The sequence below is a fragment of the Zingiber officinale genome, chromosome 5B (assembly GCF_018446385.1).
Source record: "Zingiber officinale cultivar Zhangliang chromosome 5B, Zo_v1.1, whole genome shotgun sequence".
Lineage (NCBI taxonomy): Eukaryota > Viridiplantae > Streptophyta > Magnoliopsida > Zingiberales > Zingiberaceae > Zingiber > Zingiber officinale.
In genome coordinates, this window is record NC_055995.1 from 13,607,337 (window position 1) to 13,628,905 (window position 21,569).

General features: G+C 40.5%; 1 long non-coding RNA gene across 1 annotated transcript; it reads left to right on the forward strand.

Moving 5' to 3' along the window:
• The first annotated feature begins 202 nt into the window (after positions 1 to 202).
• On the forward strand, positions 203 to 622 carry LOC121987257. Its single transcript, XR_006113458.1, has 3 exons — positions 203 to 261; positions 334 to 426; positions 505 to 622. It is a non-coding gene; the product is annotated as an uncharacterized LOC121987257 (long non-coding RNA).
• Positions 623 to 21,569: the final 20,947 nt, after the last annotated feature.

Genomic DNA, 21,569 nt, shown 5'->3' on the forward strand with positions numbered 1-21,569 from the left:
GCATTTTTTTCTGTTCTGTTATTTATATACTTAAGATATTTGTTTGTGTAGTTGACATACGAACTGGACCCAAAATGGAGGAATGGGTGTTTGATCTCTGCAAACACCAAGTGGCGTCAGTATAAAACTCACCTCACCAGGAAATTCATCCAGCCAAATAGAAATAATCCGAAGCTTCTCAATAAGGTACCTCAAGGACATTGCATTTCACGTGAAGATTGGAGTAGTTTTGTGATTAATCGGATGTCTGAAGACTTTATAGTAAGTTGTTTAAGGTGGTCTTTTTAAATTCTAGTTGATATATGTGGTTATAATTCATCTATCACTATGTAGAGGAAAAGTGAACTACAAAGTCAGAGAAGCAAGGAAAACTTATACCCTCATCGTCTTTCTCGAAAAGGATATGCGGGTTTGTCTGAAGAAATAGTAAGTATTTAGTTAACATTAATAAATTCCTACTTATGGTTGTTGAGTACGTTGACTTCATGTGGTTTTTGGTATCAGTCCAATGTTTTATGTGATGACGAAGAGATAAACAGAGCCATCCTCTGGAAGAAAGGGCGGCTCAACAAAGCTGGGGAATATGTTGGCGATGAGTTGAAGCAAACAGTGAATAAGATTGTAAGCTAAAGTATACATAAATTGCTTATTTTGTACATATATGATATATGTATATATTTAAAGTTATTGTATTTGGATGCATGACAAGATGATTATATTGTCCAAAAGAAGGATGGTAAGATGCCCTTTACCAAACCATTTGAGGATATTCTCACGAAGGCCTTGAATTCTAACGAACATGGTGGACGTGTGAGAGGCATAGGAGCAAATGTCACTCCATCATCCTTCTTCAAGCTTGCTAGAGGGAAGGTGCAAATTGATAAGGCTGCCTATGAAAGCCAACAGAAAGAGTTTAAGGAGGCAAAAGCTATGCTTTCTTATCAAGGCGACAGACTAGAAAAATTGGAAGCAATGGTGTTGAAACTTTCTGGTCGAGAATTTGACAGTGAGGAGAAGGGTAGCTGCTCAGTTAAACCACAATGCCTGATCGATATAAAACCTGAAGTTGAACGTCATACGCGCCTCTCAAATGAAGGCCTAGAAGAACATGATGATGATGATGTGAAAGTTATTGAGAAGGATTCGGCTTTACAGGTTAAATTTATATTTCACGTTGATATTATTATCCCATCGTTAGTATCTAATGAATTTGGCAGTGATGTTGAAGATTCATAAATTGTTTGTCTTATAGGGAAAAGCAGTGATGTTGTTATTGCAGCCTAACGACAAGACTGTTGCATATGGGACAATTGTCTCTGTTAATGGACCTGGCAACTTTATTGATGATGTTCCATTACCTGTGAATTGCATGAGGATTGCCATTGATAAAGCAATTGATCAATCAGCACCACTGCCTGTTGCAATCCCGTCTGCATGTCAGAGTATTGGGGATGCTGTAGGTGGCCATGTGGCTTGGCCTGTGCACTTAATCAGCATGTGGGATGAGGTAAATGTGATAAAGTGTTGTGTAAATTTTGTGTACATTTAAAGTATGTCACATATCTAATATATATATGGTTACATCTACATATGTAGAAGACCAGGAAGAAACAAGTTGACAACAGACAAGAGAAGTCTAAGTTACAATCGTCCAATGTGCCAAGACCCTTACACATCTTATATAGTTATTTTCAACGTCTTGATGAAACAGAGAATGTGATTTTGGAATTAGTTCCTGATGTATTTGGCATGGAACGCACAGTCCATGTTAATTGCGATGACATATTTCCCTTTTGTGAATTGAAGCCAATCACAGACACTTGCATAGTTGTGTATATGTGGTAAGCTTTCAATTGAATTGGACTTTATTTATGTGTTTCATTAATTTATATTTCATTATTTTTTTGGGATATTTTCTGTCTCACTAGTCTCCTCTCTTGTAATCCTAGTCGTCTTTATGTTTGACATTTTGATGAATCATGGCTTGTCTACTATATCTCATTACACAGCTTCACCAAATGTTGCCTCCCTATGTTTCACATTTTGTACAACTTCCTAGGAAATTATATCTCTAATTTACAGATTTGTGAACTCAATAGTTTCAGAAAGCATATGTTAGTACCAAAACATATGTCAGTTCCCGAAAGGCATGAAGCATTTTAAAGCATAAATATGAATTATTGCCATGTCTACTTGATAGCAAGATTATCTAATCACATGGATGTTAGTAACAAAACCTGTGCCATTCTTGAGCTCAGATCCACTCTTTGTAGGCATTTATATAGAAAGATGCAGGAAAAGATGTTGCTGCAAGATTTCAGATTGGTGGATCCAGTGCCTGTGGAATATGTACCATCAAGAAATCAGAATAGAGATTTCATCCAAGAACAGTTGAATAAAAGGGCTTGTTACTTGAGCAGTAGGCTAATTGGTACCTCATCTGGTCAATTGGTTGTTGTGCCATGCAACGTTGGGTGAGTAAGAATAACATTATATATCACTCTCACTTGCATATTTTGAGAACTTGCAAGATGCATATATACACTAATTATATTTCTTTGTGTAGTTTTCACTGGATTTTGACTATCATCAATGTTGAGAAGGAGATTATTTTTTTGTTGGATCCTCTTAGTCACCGCATTCGTGATCAAGATTGGAAATATGTTGTCAACATGTAAGTTTTTTGGCTTCTTTTCTTGCCTTTGTTGAAACATGTAAGTATTTTGATGTGGCAATACAATTCCCATGGGTTATATGCATGTAGGGCCTTGAAAATGTATAATGCGGAGGCTGGAAGGAAAGGGAAAAAACAACCAACATGGGTAGCTGTCAAGGTATGTCCTTTTGATTAGCAACTGTTTCACTATCCTTGAAGGAGTTATTCCAATATTTCTTTTCTAACATAGGCTCCTCAACAACCGGATGCGGAGCAATGTGGTTTCTATATCATGCGATATATGAAAGATTTAATTGAAAATTTTGGAGTTGACCACAAGGATTCACTTCCAGCAATGGTAATAATAAAATATTTACCCCTGGTGATTTTGATAATTTTGATTTAGTTCCCCTGGTGCTTGCTATGATTTTTTGATACAAACCGGATGCTATGCATTTGTTACAATGATTTTTTTTATACAAACCGAATGCTATGCTTTTGTTACAAACCATATACTAGTTGGAGACTAAATGATTGCCTAAGAAGAAAGGAATTAGAGATTAGGTTCATTTTGTGACTCTAAACTAAGTTTTTTTTTATTGTTTAAGTGTATTTTCTGAATTTTGAGAACCAATTTTTTTTTTTACATCTACCATCAAGTATGACCCTACTTTATTAGATGTTATCATGTTTCTTTATTAGAGAAAGTTTTTTTTGTAAGTGTGATATGTTAGGATCTTTATGTTCTTGAATTTGGGATATGTTCTTTATGTTCCAGTTGATCTAGTTTGTTATCTTTCACCCAACTGTCAAATTCAAGAAATATGATCACTGAAAAAGAAAAAGAGGAGGATTAAACTATCTAGTCATGTAGGTAATAGAACAGTGGAAATACTTGTCAAGTATTTGGAGTTCTTCCTGATATATACGTTGAGAAGTTTCAAAGGAAACCAATGCCAATTCCACTAGATCCCTATCCTTTATGCTATAACGCCTATTTACAGGTTCAAAAAAAATCAGGAGCATAATATGCAGAAAGTTGACAACAGACATTGTTGTTACACATTATATTGGAATCTTACTCGTATGAAGTTTTGAGAACTTGCAAGTTGCCAAGAGTGAAGTTCTCAATGGTATTTTTATGTTCTAAACGTTCCAGATTGGACCAAATCGGAAAATTTAGAGCATAATCCACCTGAACAAAACTCCAAATTTATGAATGTTCAGACATGATTTTTCTTTGCAAGTAATATCCATTTACCTCTTGTAAACGCATCTGGTACTGTTCGTGATTTCGGTTGGTGGTTAATGCTTCTTTCAAAAACATTCTTGACCAGGAGGCTAATTTGTCTAAACCTTGCTCGTAGGGAAATATTTTGATTTGTGATGCCTTGTACAATTCTAATACAGTGTTCACATCCTTCAGATATCCTTGCAATGTATTGTTAAAATAGTGCTCAGACTTGAGTCATGATTTGCTGCAGTTCCACTTAATTAACACTTTCACTGCATATCAACCCACCTTGTGTTTGCCTGCTTCATTGATTGTGTGGTGATGGTGAATTTTATAGCTTTTGCTCCTTATTGTATTATGTCTATTAGCCATGTGTATATACAAAGGGCACAGTTGCATTCTTGCTTATGAGATTTGGAAGATGGCATCAGAGGTAGTACAATAAATAGTATATCTCTTCATTTGCTTGTTAACTATGAACATTTTCTTTGTTCTTCTATGCTTCCTTCACTGTTCTATTCGTTATCTTCCACAACAGCCTTTAAAAACTCAGTATTCTATTTTATTTGATACATGCACACATTTGTTTTAGTTATTTGACATATGGTGAATTTATGTGTTTTTACAGTTTACAAATCTCAAGTACTCCAGAGTTGAAATTGATGAAGTGCGGTTCGAGTGGGCTGAATGCATGCTAGATTACATTTGAGACAGTTGTACCTTAATGTGTTAACAGAATGTTATACTTTGATTTTGATATCTATTAGCTAGTTGTTGAAACATGTAAAAAGAATGTTTGGGTATTTTATGGATATTGTTGTAAGAAGATTATTTATATAATTTGTGAATATTTGTGTATTTTATGGATATTATTGAATGAAGAATATTTGTACAATTTGTGAATATTTGTGTATTTTTTTTTGTTATTGTCGGTTTTAAAATCAAATCTGTGCTGTTAGAAAAAATACATATTACATCGGTTTTCCACCGATGTTAAACCGGTGTTATAAAGTAATATTACATCGGTCATTTACCGCTGCCAAAACTGGTGTTATTAACATACTATATTACATCGGTTTTACACCGTGTATGAAACGGTGTCGTTAAGTGATACTACACCGGTTAATAACCGATTCGAAAACCGGTGTCGTTAAGTGATACTACACCGGTTTTTACCCGATGTCTAAAATGGCAGACTTTTAACATCGGCTTCATAGACATCGGTCGAAAATCAAATAGACACCGGTGGAAAACCGATGTCTATGAGCGATTTTGTTGTAGTGATACCTCGACTGTACCACTAGTGGTATCACCTTTTGTATACCCGACACCCCCTCCAGTCGTACCTACTACTGCGTACTTGAGGTATGAGACGAGGCAGAAATCTGGTGGGACACACAGCGCTCGATTATAGGCGGGCAGCATATTACCTAGACGAGATTTAGGGAGGCATTCGAGAGTCAGTATTTTCCTCGGGCGTATCAGATGACACGTCGGTAGGATTTTCTTAGTCTTCGGCAGAATAACCGCTCAGTTATGGAGTATAATGATGAATTTAATCGGTTGGCCCGATTCTGTCCTGAGTTGGTTGTCGATGATAGATCTCGTATGTTTTAGTTTGTCCAGGGACTGGACGGGCATCCTCAGGTGAAGATTGCCGGTCTTGGTATTGCATCATACACAGAGGCACTGGATAGAGCGCTTATGATTGAGTCTGCTCATCAGAGAGTGAAAGTAGACAAGAAGAGGAAGCAGACTGATCGGACATCCGGACAGATCCAGCAGCCACAGACTATGGGATAGCAGTAGAGCAGTCGCAGTCAGACGGGTCAGGTTACTTCTAGGTTATCTGGCCGACCCTAGAAGTCAGGACGATCTTCATCTGGACCTTCCCGGTCTGCTCAGCAGAACCGAAAACAGACCTCCGGTGACTCATTGCGCCCGATGCGGATCCCGAGATCACATCACCTCTGCATGCACTCTGGGACAATCAGTTTGCTATTATTGCAAACTGCCTGAACATTTGAGCCGAGACTGTTTGCTGAAGGTCAGCATGTAGCTTCTGGGATTTTTGTTCCGGGATGACCGTTTGGTCAGTCTGGGACTCAGCGAGGTGGGTCGAAAGCCCAATCTTCGCATCGTCAGCAGAGGACAACTCCTCCTGCAGAAGCTGCATATGACATGCACGGGCAGGAGCATTCTGGTGTCCTTATGGAGAACCCCACGGTATTCCACCTTAGTGTTCTCCGATACTATTCGATAAGAAGAAGGATGGTACTCTAAGGTTGTGCATCGATTATAGGCAGTTGAATGCAGTGACTGTCAGAAATAAGTACCCCTTGCCACGAATTGAGGATTTATTTGATCAGCTCAGGGATACATCAGTGTATTTTAAGATTGATCTACGGTTTGAATATCATCAGCTGAGAGTCAAATATTCTGATATTCAGAAGACAGCTTTCCGCACCAGATACATACATTATGAGTTTTTGGTAATGCCATTTGTGCTTACCAATGCTCCTGCAGTATTTATGGATCTGATGAACCGTATCTTTCTGGAGTACCTAGATTAGTTTGTTATTATATTTATCGATGATATATTGATCTATTGGCGTTCTGAGGAGGAGCACACGCAGCATCTTCGCATAGTCTTGGAGACTCTGCGACGACATCATCTGTATGCGAAGTTCAGTAAGTGTGCATTTTGGCTATCTTCAGTTGGTTTTCTGGGACACGTGGTGTCAAGCCGAGGTATTTTAGTAGATCCTCAAAAGATCGAGGCTATCACTAGCTGGGAGCAGCCGAAGTCAGTCCAGGAGATCCGCAGTTTCTTAGGACTGGCTGGATATTACAGACGATTCATTGAGGGTTTCTCAGTATTGCTATGCCATTGACACGTCTGACCAGAAAAGGCGTGAAGTTCACGTGGTCAGAGGATTGTGAGACCAGCTTCCAGGAGCTGAAGCGGAGATTAGTATCAGCACCAGTTTTGGTTTTACCTTCTGGTGATGACAGATTTATACTTTACACAGACACATCTCTTCATGGCTTGGGCGCTATTTTGATGCAGCACGGTAGGGTAGTCTCCTATGTAAGGGATCGATGGCCGGCTAGAAGGGGGGTTGGATAGCTAGGTCACCCCCAACTTCTTTTCTTCTCTACAAAAGATTAGTGCACACGCGGAAATACAACTAACTAATGAAAACAATAAAGAAAGAATACCAAATCGCTAACAAGCTCGATGTAACGTGGTTCGGAGATTGCTTGCTCCTACTCCACGGCGTGTCTTGAGGTGGCCGAGCCCTTGATCCTTCGGTGGATCAATCCCCGGCAATCTCCGGCTAGAGCTTTCTCCTTCTCGGTGGAGCAAACCTCTCACAAAGGATCTCTTCCTCTTTACAATGATGAACTTTGGTTTTGGAGGAAGAGAGTAGACTTGGAAGCTTTGGGTAATGACAAGGAGTTATTCAACAAGCATGAGTAAGCTCCTTCAAGCCCCAAAGATTCCCTTAAATAAGAGGAGAGAGTTGATCATCATATCAACTCATCTCGGCACCAGTCGACTGGCAAAACCATCAGTCGACTGGTGTTACCGTTAGAGATAGCCAACGGCTACTTTGCAGCTCCAACGGTTGGCCAACGGTCAATTACCAGTCGACTGCTAAAACATGCAGTCGACTAATCCATACTAACTGAACGAACAAAACCATTCTGTTCGCGCCCAGTCGACTGCGCGGTCGACTGCACCAGTCGACTGCTAAAACATGTAGTCGACTGCTAAAGTATTGCTACAGTAACGCTACAGGACTACTACAGTAACGCTACAGTAACCCCTAAAATTCAGTTTTACTCCGAGTACAATTTCTCATGTACTCATACCCTCACCCTTACGACTCATTTGACACTTCCTTTGCAGCTTTAACTTCTTGCCTTCAAGCCTACTTCCTTTGGCTCTCGTCCCTCTGATGCATTCAAGCCCGCGGCTCGTCCCCAATGTCATCCTTCGTGTATGCCTCGAAGTCGCTTCCCTCGGCCCTTGTCCTCACTGCCTTGTCCACGGTCCCTCGGATGCTCTATCCTTCACCGGACCCGAAGCCATTAACTTGAGTCGCATGTGTATCCTGTAAACCTGCACAACTCAAATACACATATCAAATACAAGGGTGAACCTAACTTAAACTTTTGACACACACATCAAAACCATGATCGTACTGATAAAACCTAAGTCGATTGCACCAACAATCTCCCCATTTTTGATGTGTGGCAATATGTTTAAGTTAGGCATAAATATCAACATGAAAATTAGAAGCAATATGTAAACATGAAGCATAATACCCAAGCTCCCCCTTAACATATGCTCTCAACCATAATTTTCAAGTTTTGCACATAGTTAGATTTTTGCACATAGTTAGGTTTCTAACGTAAACCTTCACATTTCTCCCCCTTTGACACCATAAAAAATTATACCAAACATGTACTCATACTATGGTATCAATATGGACTTAAAAATACCCAAAACCAGCTCTTGAAGGTGCTGGAAAACAGCTACCAGTCGACTGATATCTGTCGCAGTCGACTGGCACAAACCAACCCAAATTTCAACATTTTACAGCCAACTTCAGAAATGCATAGAAAATTCTAAAAAATTTGAGAAATCATGAAATTTTGAACACATATTTCTTATAATGTTCTTTAACAAGGAAAAATATGTTTCCATGAAAATTCATCATATTTTTGAAGTTTTAATAAAAACTCAAACACCATGAAAAATACTCAAGTTTGTATCAACTTAAACTCTAGTTTTGAATTCATATGTTTCAAAATAATTATCCACGGTAAATAAAACATAGAATTGTTTTTCAAAACATTTGAAATATCCAACTATGATCTATGGGCAAGATGTCCATTAATTAAACATTTACTTTCCCCATAGTTGGCCTATGATCACTAAAAATTGATACATCTCATAACTCATCAAGATGCTATAAGCATAAGTGAATTATTTGTATCATCCTATCATCTCACATTTAAGGTTAGAAAATAATGTAAATCATTGTGAGATGAAGATAACTCCTACTTAGCTCCCTTGATCATGAATTTCTATCAAGGCTAAGTGCTCCCCCTTAAGGTCTCAAGTCAACCATTTTTCAAGGATTTGAACTATGATTTTAATGGTTGACTAACCTAAAATCCTCTAACCCTTGAAGATTGATTTTGGCACCCAATAGAAATTCTTTCTAATTGGGTTAACCAAATATTCCTTGGGGATCCATTTTCTATCTATAGTCTTGGTTTTTGATTGGCCCCTAGCAAGTAGACAATGGTAGGTCTTTTCATTGTTGGGTTCTTTGAATCCTAACCCATTTTTCTTAAAACTTTTCCTTTGGCTCCCAATAATCATGTTTAGGGTTTTAGAGCCAATTTCAAATTTTCTAAGGGCATTGGTAAGATATTCTACCTTTTCCCTTAATTTCCTATTTTCCTCTTCTAAACATGAATCATATGAACTTGTAGAAGAAGCATGCATATCATCATCCCTAATAGACATGGATTCTAATTTTTCTTTAAGCATGCAAATGTCATTTTTCAAGGTTTTATTTTTCCTTTTTGCCTTGAACAAATCATCATTTGTACTTTTAATGATCTTAATTAAAACATGAGGAGGAAGGTTGTATACCTCACTTACCGAGACGTTCGAATCCGATGTTTGACCTCCCCCTTCACTTGAGCTCCCTTCTTCATATTCACTTGAGCTCTTTCCCTCTTCATTTTCGGATGAGGTGGAGGCTACATCATCAATTCCCATTAGAGCAAAATTGACTACATGGTGCTCCTCTTCCTCCGATGATGATGATGGATCATCCCATGTTGCTTTTAGGTTTTGAGCCTTCTTCCCTTTTTCTTTTGTCTTCTTCTCCTCCTTCTTCTTCCCTTCCTTCTTCTTCAAGAGAGGACAATCATCTCTTATGTGTCCTTCTCCTTGACAATTATAGCAAATGATCTTCCTTGTCCTACTTTTGCTTCTAGAACTTTTCCTAGCACGATATTTGTTAGAAGAAAAAGATTTAAATGCCTTTCTCATCTTCCTTACCATATATGGCTCTTGATCACTATCCATTGAGGCACTTGATTCTTCGGAGTCGGAAGATGGTGGTGATGAAGATTTCTTCTTCTTTCCCTTTCCCTTGTTTGCCACAAGGGCTACTCCTCTTGATCTATGAGCTTCTCCATCTAATCCTTCAACTCTTGTTTCGTGAAGCTCCATTGTTGAGAAGAGTTCATCTAGAGAGGATTTCTCTAGATCCTTTGATATGTAGTATGAATCTACAATGGAGCTCCAAGTTGTGGTTTTTGGGAAAGCATTTAGGGATTTCATCATCATGTCTCGATTTGAAAGTGTCTCACCTACACTTGTTATCCCATTAATAATTTCCTCAATTCTAGAATGTAACATTGATACCTTTTCTCCTTTCTCAAGCTTGATATTGTTGAGTTGAGTTCGAAGGAGGTCTCTTTTTGCCAATTTTGCTTCCGATGTCCCTTCATGAAGCTCCACTAGCTTTTCCCACAAGTCTTTGGCACTTGTATAGTTTCCAATTCTAGTTACTTCTTGTTGTGGAAGAACATGTAGTAGGTAATGCATTGCTTTGGAATTTGCTAGATGCTCTTCTTTTTGCCTTTTGGTCCATCTTGTTATGTCGATTGTCTCATTGCGTTCATCCTTGGGTTCTTCAAAACCACTTCTCATGATGAGCATAATGCCAAAATAGGTATTGAAAAATACCTCCATTTTCTTCTTCCACCATGAGAAGTCCCCTTCGAATTTGGGTGGATGAATATTTGAGCCGGCCATTTTGATGAAATGCTCTTCTCGGCGATTAGTCCGTTGAAGGGTGTTATCGCTCTGATAGCACTTGTAAGGGCTCGGTGGCCGGCTAGAAGGGGGCTTGGATAGCTAGGTCACCCCAACTACTTTTCTTCTCTACAAAAGATTAGTGCACACGCGGAAATACAACTAACTAATGAAAACAATAAAGAAAGAATACCAAATCGCTAACAAGCTCGATGTAACGTGGTTTGGAGATTGCTTGCTCCTACTCCACGGCGTGTCCTTGAGGTGGACGAGCCCTTGATCCTTCGGTGGATCAATCCCTGGCAATCTCCGGCTAGAGCTTTCTCCTTCTCGGTGGAGCAAACCTCTCACAAAGGATCTCTTCCTCTTTACAATGATGAACTTAGGTTTTGGAGGAAGAGAGTAGACTTGGAAGCTTTGGGTATTGACAAGGAGTTATTCAACAAGCATGAGTAAACTCCTTCAAGCCCCAAAGATTCCCTTAAATAAGAGGAGAGAGTTGATCATCATATCAACTCATCTCGGCACCAGTCGACTGGCAAAACCATCAGTCGACTGGTGTTACCGTTAGAGGTAGCCAACGACTACTTAGCAGCACCAACAGTTGGCCAACGGTCAATTACCAGTCGACTGCTAAAACATGCAGTCGACTGATCCATACTGACTGAACGAACAGAACCATTCTGTTCGTGCCCAGTCGACTGCGTGATCAACTGCTAAAACATGCAGTCGACTGCTACAGTAACGCTACAGTACTACTACAGTAACGCTACAGTACTACTACAGTAATGCTACAGTACTACTACAGAAACGCTACAGTACTGCTGCAGTAAACCCTAAAATTCAGTTTTACTCCGAGTACAATTTCTCATGCACTCGTACCCTCACCCTTACGACTCATTTGACACTTCCTTTGTAGCTTTAACTTCTTGCCTTCAAGTCTACTTCCTTTGGCTCTCGTCCCTCGGATGCATTCAAGCCCGCGGCTCGTCCCCAATGCCATCCTTCGCGTATGCCTCGAAGTCGCTTCCCTCGGCCCTTGTCCTCACTGCCTTGTCCACGGTCCCTCGGATGCTCCATCCTTCACCGGACCCGAAGCCATCAACTTGAGTCGCATGTGTATCCTGCAAACCTGCACAACTCAAATACACATATCAAATACATGGGTGAACCTAACTTAAACTTTTGACACACACATCAAAACCATGATCGTACCGATCAAATCTAGGTCGATTGCACCAGCATCCTATGCTTCTTGTCAGTTAAAGGAACATGAGAAGTACTACCCAGTACATGTTTTAGAGCTAGTCACTATTATCTTTACTTTGAAGATTTTGCGACATCATCTTTGTGGTATTACTTTTGAGAATCTTACTGATTATAAGAGTCTCAAATATATTTTCACACAGAAGGAACTCAATCTCCGACAGAGGAGATGGATGGAGTTCTTGAAGGACTATGATTGTACTATTAGCTACCATCCGGGTAAAACTAATGTGGTTGCTAATGCACTTAGCAGGAAGTCCAGAGGGACTTTAGCTTGTCACCGAGTTTTAGTCACGGACTTGATTCAGGGATTCTTCGAGTTGGGCCTTGAGGAACAAGGACGGACAGAGTAGGGTATTCTTGTTACCATGGTTGCTCAATCGTCGATCAGGATGAGGATTCGAGAGGCCCAGGCAGGAGATCAGCATTTACAGTTCATTGACAGCTAGATAGCTTCCGGACAGCAGACCGAGTTTACACGAGATGACGAGGGTATTGTTTATTTCTGAGGCAGATTATGTGTACCTCAGTCTCACCTGGTCATGGAGGAGTTACTTCAGGAGACTCATCATTCTAGATTTGCTATCCACCCTGGTGGGACCCGTATGTATCGTGATTTGAGGCGTTCCTATTAGTGGAACGGTATGAAGAAAGACATCGTAGATTTTGTAGTTGGATGTCTTGTCTGTCAGCAGGTGAAGGCTGAGCACCAGAGACCTGCTGGTTTACTTCAGAGGATCCCTATTCCATAGTGGAAGTGGGAGCATATTACTATGGATTTTGTGGTAGGATTGCCTAGGACTCGACGAGGCCATGATGCGATTTGGGTAATCGTTGATCGATTAACCAAATTCGCACATTTTATAGCGATCCGAAAGATTGATTCTCTGGATCGATTAGCCGAGTTATATTGTCGAGAGATTATCAGATTGCATGGTGTTCCGTTGAGCATTATATTGGATAGAGACCCACGGTTTACATCCCGATTCTGGCAGAGTCTGCAGCAGGCCTTGGGCACACAACTTTGTTTCAGTACGACATTCCATCCGCAGACAGATGAACAGTCAGAGCGGACCATTCAGACTTTGGAGGACTTGCTGAGGTCTTGTGTTATGGACTTCGGAGGCAGCTAGGAGGACCACCTGCCCTTGGTGGAGTTCGCCTACAACATTAGCTATCATTCGGCTATCCAGATGGCATCGTTTGAGGCGTTGTATGGTAGACATTTTCGGGCACCTACCCTCTGGGAGGAGGTTGGTGAGGCTCAGCTGCTAGGACCTCAGAGAGCTCAGCAGGAGGTAGAGTCGGTTCGTACAATCAGACGAAGGATGTCAGAGGCTCAGGACCGTCAGAAGAGTTATGCTGATCGGCGACGGAGACCCCTGGAGTTCTCTATTGGTGATCATGTATTTTTGAGAGTTTCACCCACGAAAGGGGTGAAGAGATTTGGTCTTCAAGGTAAGATAGCTCCACGATATATTGGGTCATTCTAGATCTTGGAAAGGATTGGAGCAATAGCTTACCGTATGGCGCTACCACCATCTTTAGCGGGCATTCTGAGGAGATACGTATCCGACCCAGCACATGTTTTGTCAGATATATCAGTTCCTATTCAGCCTGACATTACATATGAGGAGGTTCCGGTACGGATTCTAGACCATAGAGAGCGTCAGCTACGGAACAAGATTGTTCGGTTGGTTAAAGTCGGATGGCAGCATCAGTCTGATGAGGAGGCTACTTGGGAGTTGGAGGATACGATTCGAGCTCGATACCCTCATCTGTTTACTTGAGGTATGTGGGTTAGAGTTTCTTTCAACATTTATACTGTTGGTTACATTCTAGTGTTTGCTGTTGGTTATAGTGAAATTTGAGGACCAAATTTTTATTAGTAGGGGAGGATGTGAGATATCGGGAAATTTAAATAAATAGGGTTATTTGAGAAATAACCTTATAGAATTTTCTGGAATTTTTAAAAATTTTCTGGGAATTTTTCGGAACTTGTACGAAGGGTTTTGAGGGGATCAACCGGCGGATACGGATTAAGCCTGTTTGGGATACCCATTTAATCGAGGAAATGTTTATTTATATAAATCCTTTTTCCCTTTTTTTTTATTCCCTTCCCAAATCGTCGCCCCCCCCCCCCCCCCCCCCCACCCCAAACCCGACGCCGATCCATTCCCCCAAACCCATCTCCACCAAATCCCGATCTTCTCTTCTCCTCGTCCTCTGTTCCCTCTCTTTGTCTCGCGGAGGAGCGACGGCGTCGCCGGAGCAAAATGAGTCTCGGAGCTTGGAGGATAGGAGCTAGCTACGACGATCCTTCCCTCCTCGTGTTTCCATCATCTCGATCGACACTGCCTTGTGTCTTCTCGTGCCAACAGTCGACGCCATTGGATCGACTCGGTGCCAACTCGATCGCCGGCGAGGGGCTTCTATCGGAGGTTCGAGATAGGGGCTAGCTTCACCCGAGTCCTATTCCTTGCATAACCGTGCCCTAGATCTCCTCTGTTAGCTCCGATCAGTCGTCGCGAAGGCAAAGGTGTGCCCTAGCTATAATCTTGAAGGGAAGAAATCCAGCAGGGAGGCTGTGTGTTCTGGAGGTGATTGATAGGGATCTTGGGCCTTATCTTCCTTGCCGCTGATTAAGGTCACGATTGAGGTAAGATTAGGTTGTTGTCTAGATTATGTGATCTCCATTTCTTGATCTCACTTTGAGCTGATCAGTGAGGGAAGATTTCGGAAAAGTTGAGTGTTGTGGTGTTCTTTGATCCAGTAATAGTACCTTGTGTGGATCAATAGAAGGGAGGACTGAGCTTGAGGTAAGGTGTAGGGTAATTGTTTCATGTTATTGATGAATTAGGTTTATATATTGGATTAGGGTTAAATTAGATTACTAGATGAATTAGGTTTATGTGTAGATTTAGGTATGATTTGGATTACATGATTACTAGATGGTTAGTGATTATGTTTAGATTTATTTATTTATATTAATCTAATGGAATGATTAGGGTTAAGGTAATTAATCCTAATCAACCGTTGGATTTCTAATCTAATGGGTGATTAGGGATTATATTAATCTAATGGGTAATTGACCGTTAGATTTATTAAGTAGGTTAAGATTGATGTGATTAGGGTTTTGACCTAATTTAGTTTTAGAGATTTTATTTAGCTATTCATTTGGATTTAGCTAAATAAAATATATATATTGTTTGACACAGGACTCTAATTCGAGACAGGCGTCTCGACTTTGGATTTGGCGTGATAGTACCTTCTATTTGAGGCGGGTACCCTTTGACTTATCTTTTCGATATTGTCTTATGATGCGTGCAGTTTATATATAATTACTAGTGATTGGTAGTTTAGCATTTTCCCTGGGTTTAGTTTAGTTGATACCTGATACATGCTTCTACTGTTAGCTGCTATACATTAGTCTGGCATGCTTTTCTTTCTGGCTATGTTTATCTGTGTTCATAGAGATAGAGGTATTTATTGTGCTTCCCTCTATACTGGATTAGTTGATAGATATGTTGGATATGTGATGTTGGATTCATGTTGTTTATTATCCTTGTTATATATGTATTTATCTTTTTGGCACCTACAAATAGGAGGAGGATATGTTCAGGTATGACATACTGTAGCCATATGCACCATATTGCATGATTACATGCTGGGCGATTGACGACTCCATTATTGTTGAGCTCGTCCGTCGGCTACATGGGCCTGTACACAACGTGACCACTGCATGGGTAGTGGCACAACACTCAGGGTGTGTATGGAAGCTTGCTCGGTAGTGCTCCGCTAGGGTGCTCATGGGTAGTATGATGACAGCGTGGTAGCACGCCGGGGTCCCTCCCCATCATTGCGTACCGGGAGATGAGAGCATTTCGCTCCCTCACTATGTTTGAGGTAGGAGGATAGGTGTACTCCGACAGCATCCCGTCCACTCGGTCACTCATCAGGGGTAGTGACGATAGAGTGCACGGTTGTCACAGCCCTACCCACTCGGTCTCACCATTGTGTGTGAGATGACTGACTGGCAGTAGGGGTGACTAGGACATGTCATTTGCATCATATGCACAGATTGCATTATTTGTGATTGATGCATTTTGGTGATTGCATATGATTGACATGCATACAGGTTATATTCTTTTGCTCTGACTATTTTTATCTATGTATGTTCGCAGTCAGTTGCACAAGCCTACCAGGTGAGTACAGTTTATTTTGGTTATGCATTTATTATTATTCTTGCTATAAACTGTATTACATGCTTACTGTTAGTTACTACAGTTTATTCAGCTATGCATATCTGTTATACTGTTAGGAAACTGTACTATAGGTTCCATGGTTTAGGAGGTTGTATCATAAGTTATTACTGGTAGTTATATGTTGTTGTACATATCTATTGGATTACTTGCTGAGTTCTTTGGACTCACACCGTTGTATTACTACTTTTCAGGTTGAGGCCGTCGGGAGATATTCCGGTCGCTAGCCCCCCTTATCGCGAGGATTTATTTTTATCGATTGCTGTTATTGTTTTTATGCATATGCCGGTGATGTGGGATTTTTGTATTGTGGGCTTTATGTTGAACCTTTCGGTTTGCTACTTTTGTTTTCCGCTGCGTATATTTTTATTACTTCGTGGATTTTGTTTTCTTCGTTGTAGTGGAGTAGGACATTATACATATATCTGCGATGATATATATATCGTCTTTTCTTTATATTAAACTGCGTGGATTGTTCATATTAAACTGTGTGGAATGTTGATATAAACTGCGTGGTTTAGTTATTATTTGTATGGTATTGTTCCGATCGTGTGGGCCGATGTATGGATATATGTATTTTGGATTCATATTGTCACCTGTATAGGGGAGATGCTGCCGAAATTTCTTCTGGCAGGGACTACCTGGGGCGTGACATTGAGAGCTAAGTCTAACCTAACTACAATTGCAGAAAATAAAAATCAACTTGAAGTAATTAATGAAACTAAGCATGGAACAAAACCTAGAGCATTAAAGAAACCTAATCTAACTTAACCTAATTGAATTTAAATGAAGACATAAAACTTAACAATTGAAGGAGCAATACAAAGCAAGAGTTAAGTAAACTAAGATGCATCAGATTGAACCTAACTATTGAAAGAGACATTTCACCGAACACATGACATGCAGGAATTAGAACCTAACTATGGAACATTTTATCAAACAAGTTGGGTGCATGAAACAATTAAAGCCAAGTGCATGCAATCTAATTAAGGGAGATCAAGTTTGATATAAGCATTCAATAAGAAACATAACACACATCCAACATGATAAAAGAAACAACCCAATAAATCTGATCAGGTTCAGATTATTACCCTTATCAGTAGGCTAAGAGCATATGGTATTATTACCCTTACCAAGCACTTTGATAGTTTGGCCTATTTAAGCTATGGTATACCTCTTCAGGACCTTCAGAAATGAGTACAGACTCGTAGCTCGATTCAGGTTCGGACTTGTCTTCCGATTTTTCCTCCGGTTCTGACTCGCAGGCCATCAACGCGAGGTGGCATTGGTGCTTCTGCTCCTCAGCTTCTGATTCTTCTAAAGACGAGTCGTCCCATGTTGCTTTGAGAGCCTTCTTCTTGGTTGTTTTCGACTTGTCACTCTTTAACTTCGAGCAATTGTTCTTGTAGTGACCTTTCTTATTGCACCCGAAGCAAGTCATGTTCCTTGGTTCAATTGAGGAGTTGATCTTCCGCAGGTCCTTTCTGCTAAAGTTCTTCTTCCTCCTGGTGAACATCTTCCTTACCAGGTTCACCAGGTACTCTTCATCTTCTGAATCTTGGTCAGACTCATAATCAGGTTCAGGATTGGTTTTTGTCTTTTCTTTGGAGAAATCTGCAAACAAAGCGATTCCTTTCTCGGTTCCGGCGTTAGTCTGCTCGTGTAATTCAAGTTCACAAAACAACTCATCTAATTTTAACTTAGAGAGATTCTTCGAAATCTTGTAGGCATCCACGATGGATGCCTATAATGCATTTCGAGGAAACACGTTTAGAGCGTACCTGATTAAGTCGCGATTCTCCAATTGGTAGCCTATTGCGTGAAGTCCGTTGAGGATACCTTTGATCCTCGCATGGAGTTGATTGGTCGTTTCTTCTTCCTATATTTTAATATTAAAGAGTTTATTTAAAAGAAGGTCATGTTTAGTTACCTTGGCGTCGCTTGTTCTTTCGTATAGTTCGACCAGCTTGTCCCATAATTCCTTCACATTTTGGTGTGGGCCCACTCGGTTCAGCTCTTCCCTTGTCAGCCTGCATTGCAGTGTGGTGAGGGTATTGAAATTCGTCGAGGCTTTCTTTCTCATGTCTAGAGTCCACTGTTCTGGGTCCAGTGGATTTCTGGAGTTGTCGACCGGTGCCTTGTAGCCTCTGGTGACGCTAAACCATTGGTCGAAGTCGGTCTTCAGATAGACCTCCATTCACTTCTTCTAGTAGGGAAAGTCATCACTGTTGAGTAGAGGAACACGAACAGTGCTATATCCTTCATTCAGGGCCATAGATCTTGCACACAAGAAAATGAGGAGAGAAATCCCAAGACTTGGTCTTGGATTAGTAGTGCGGGATTAAATTAAAAAGAATCTAAAACGGAATTGGTGTTGCACCAGTTCAGCTTAATTGCTATAAAAAACTTCTAGAAAAGGTGATGATACCAGTTTGGATTATAACATAAAACTTAAAGCCGAATTTTTTTTTAAAAAAAATTTCACCCCCTTGCCTAATTGGTGGTTGCACCAAACCAGAGCAGTACCTGCTCTGATATCATGAAAGTTGATAGAGGGGGGGGTGAATATTAATCGAAAAATTTGTAGCGAGTACGCAGAAGAAAAGAAAGAGAACAATGCTAACAAGAACCGATTTACTTGGTTTAGAGCCTTGGTCGGCTCCTACTCCAAGACCCGCACTCGTCTAGTGCTTTCGTTGAGTAATCACTAATAATTCATAAAAATATTACAAATAAAAGTACAAGAACTTTTAAAGAGGAAATACCAACAACAATAAAGGAAAGAAAAATCAACACGTTGTCGGAGAAGTTTTGTAAAATACGACACCCAAATAATAATTAAATAATAAGGTTATTTGATAAATAATCTTATTGGTTTTTCTGAGAATTTTAGAAATTTTCTGAGATTTAATTGGAGCTTGTACGATGTATTTTAAGGGGATCAATTATGGGGCTATAACAAAGCTTGTTTAGAATACCTAATTAAAGTGGGAATTGATTGAGAAGTTAACTTAGGTTTTAATGAATTTAAACCTAAGTTCATAGGTTACGGTACATATTCCCGATTCTTTTTCTTTTCTTCTCCCTCATGCCCCACACCTCATCCGATCCCCTTCCTCATCTCCTTCCTCCCGATTTTTCCCTCTCCCTCTTGCTGCGATGCCCCCATCTCGTCGTCGCTGCCGATCAGCGGAGCAATCATTGGTGCAGATCCAGTTGTGGGTGGTCCTTCTCCGGCCTCAGGTGAAAGCGTCGATTTCTCTATTCATGTTGTCACCTCCCCTCGCCTGAATGCCAGCTGCTCGTGAGCTCATTGTCGATGGAGGCTTTCGCCTCACGTGACTACCGGACTGCCCCGATTCAAGTCGCTTCTCCTTCCTCCTTAGCGTCGATCCACCGCCACTTCCTCTGTCATCTTCGTCTCTACTACGATCAACCTTGCCTAGTGCTGACGCCATCGCCAAATGGTATTGGTGTATGTGATCTCCAGTGATAGCAGCCACAAATTGATTCCATCGTTGCCTACGGAGCTATATCGCTACCCTAGCTTGGATCAACGCTACTTTTCCCTCTTCCTCGCCCAATTACCTGGTGGCCGGATGACCTAACAATAGAAGGAGTCTGCCGGTAATGTATTCAGGTGAGGAAATGCTTAGAAATGGATTAGTAGAGATTGTTGTTCCATTATCTGTATTGGGATGCAGAGATTTTGATGTTTAGCTGGTTCTTGTAGATTCTGCCAGTATTACTCACCGGCAATCCACAGTGTTGGTCATCTTGTTCCAGCTGTGAGCCTCTTTAGTCATGAGCTACCAGCAGCTCATTTGAGATTGGGTAAGTGCTAGTTTATAGGTTGTGGGAGTCAAGCTCGATTTGGCTTACAAGGATAAATAATGGATTCATTGTTTGGATTGTTAGGTTTGCAAGGGAAGGAGTTGGCAAACAATAGTGTATCGTTGCTGTTGGTTGTGAGTCACTTTCAGTGACACCTAGTTGCAAGACTTGGGGTAAGTCATGTTTAGATTTGATTTCTTTTCTACATTAGATTTGATAAAGGAATTGATGATGAAGTTGAGTTAGTGGAGTTATGAAGTTGTTCGTAGTCATGGATTGAATGGTTTGTTATTTGATTATGGTGCTAGGTTTGGTTATATATGGATTTATGTTGAATTAACTTGTTAGTGAATGGTTGCTATACGAATCAATTAAAGAGTTGATGAGGTTGGGTGAAATCTAATTTAACCAATGGAGTTGGGTGAATCGAGGTTCATAGATTGGATTAAGGTTTATCCCTAATAAGGTTAGAAACTTTATTTAGCTATTTAATTTAGATGGAATTAGCTAAATAAAATATGTTGATTTGCAGGACTTTGATTTGAGACGAGCATCTTGACCTGGGATTTGGTTTCCGTTACGAACTACTAATTAAGGCGGGTACTTCTTGCTTCATCTCTTTAGTATTTTAACCCTAGTGCATGAGCTTTATGTTCAGATAGATACTGTGTTTATCTTGATTCCACTCTTATTTTTCCTGCGTTTGATACTTTCACTCAATCTTTGAGCAACTCGTTTCTATGTCGATACAGTCTCTCGTTATTATCTATATGATATTTAGCAGATACCAAACACTAGATATTAGATACTAGATACTGGATATATAGATACTAGATACGGGATATTAGAAAATGGATATGGACACCTGATACCATGTTTACTTGCTTTGACTACTATTGATACATGTTTCTTATTGATCATGGTGGCTTCATGTAGCATACCTGATATCTGTTTATATATATATGATGACTGTTGCATTTTACACATCATGTTATTGCATGCATACCGGCGACCATGTCTCCCTTGTGGTTGAGAGGGTCGTTGGTCAGGGCCGCACGCTCGGCCACTCATGGGTAGTGGTGGCTGGAGCGTGTCGCTTGTCCTGTCGTGCCGCACTCGACCACTCATGGGTAGTGGCGGCTGGAGTTGTGAGCAGCATGACCCTATTGCTACGTAGCTAGATAGCTACTATGCAAACTGTCCACTCGGTCACTCGAGAGTAGTGGCGGCTGGAGTGTTATACAGTTGTCATTGATCCGACCTCTCGACCATACAAGGGTTGTGGTGCGGAGAGGTGGGCGGGGTGACCATCCGTGCATATGTTGTTGTTATTATACTTATGCTGTTGTTGCTTAACTGTTCTGATATGCTTACATATGTTGAGATGTACATCTGGTGTATGTGTTTAGACACTGGTTTACTTATTGGTATTATGTATATACCTCACATGTTACCCATGTAGTT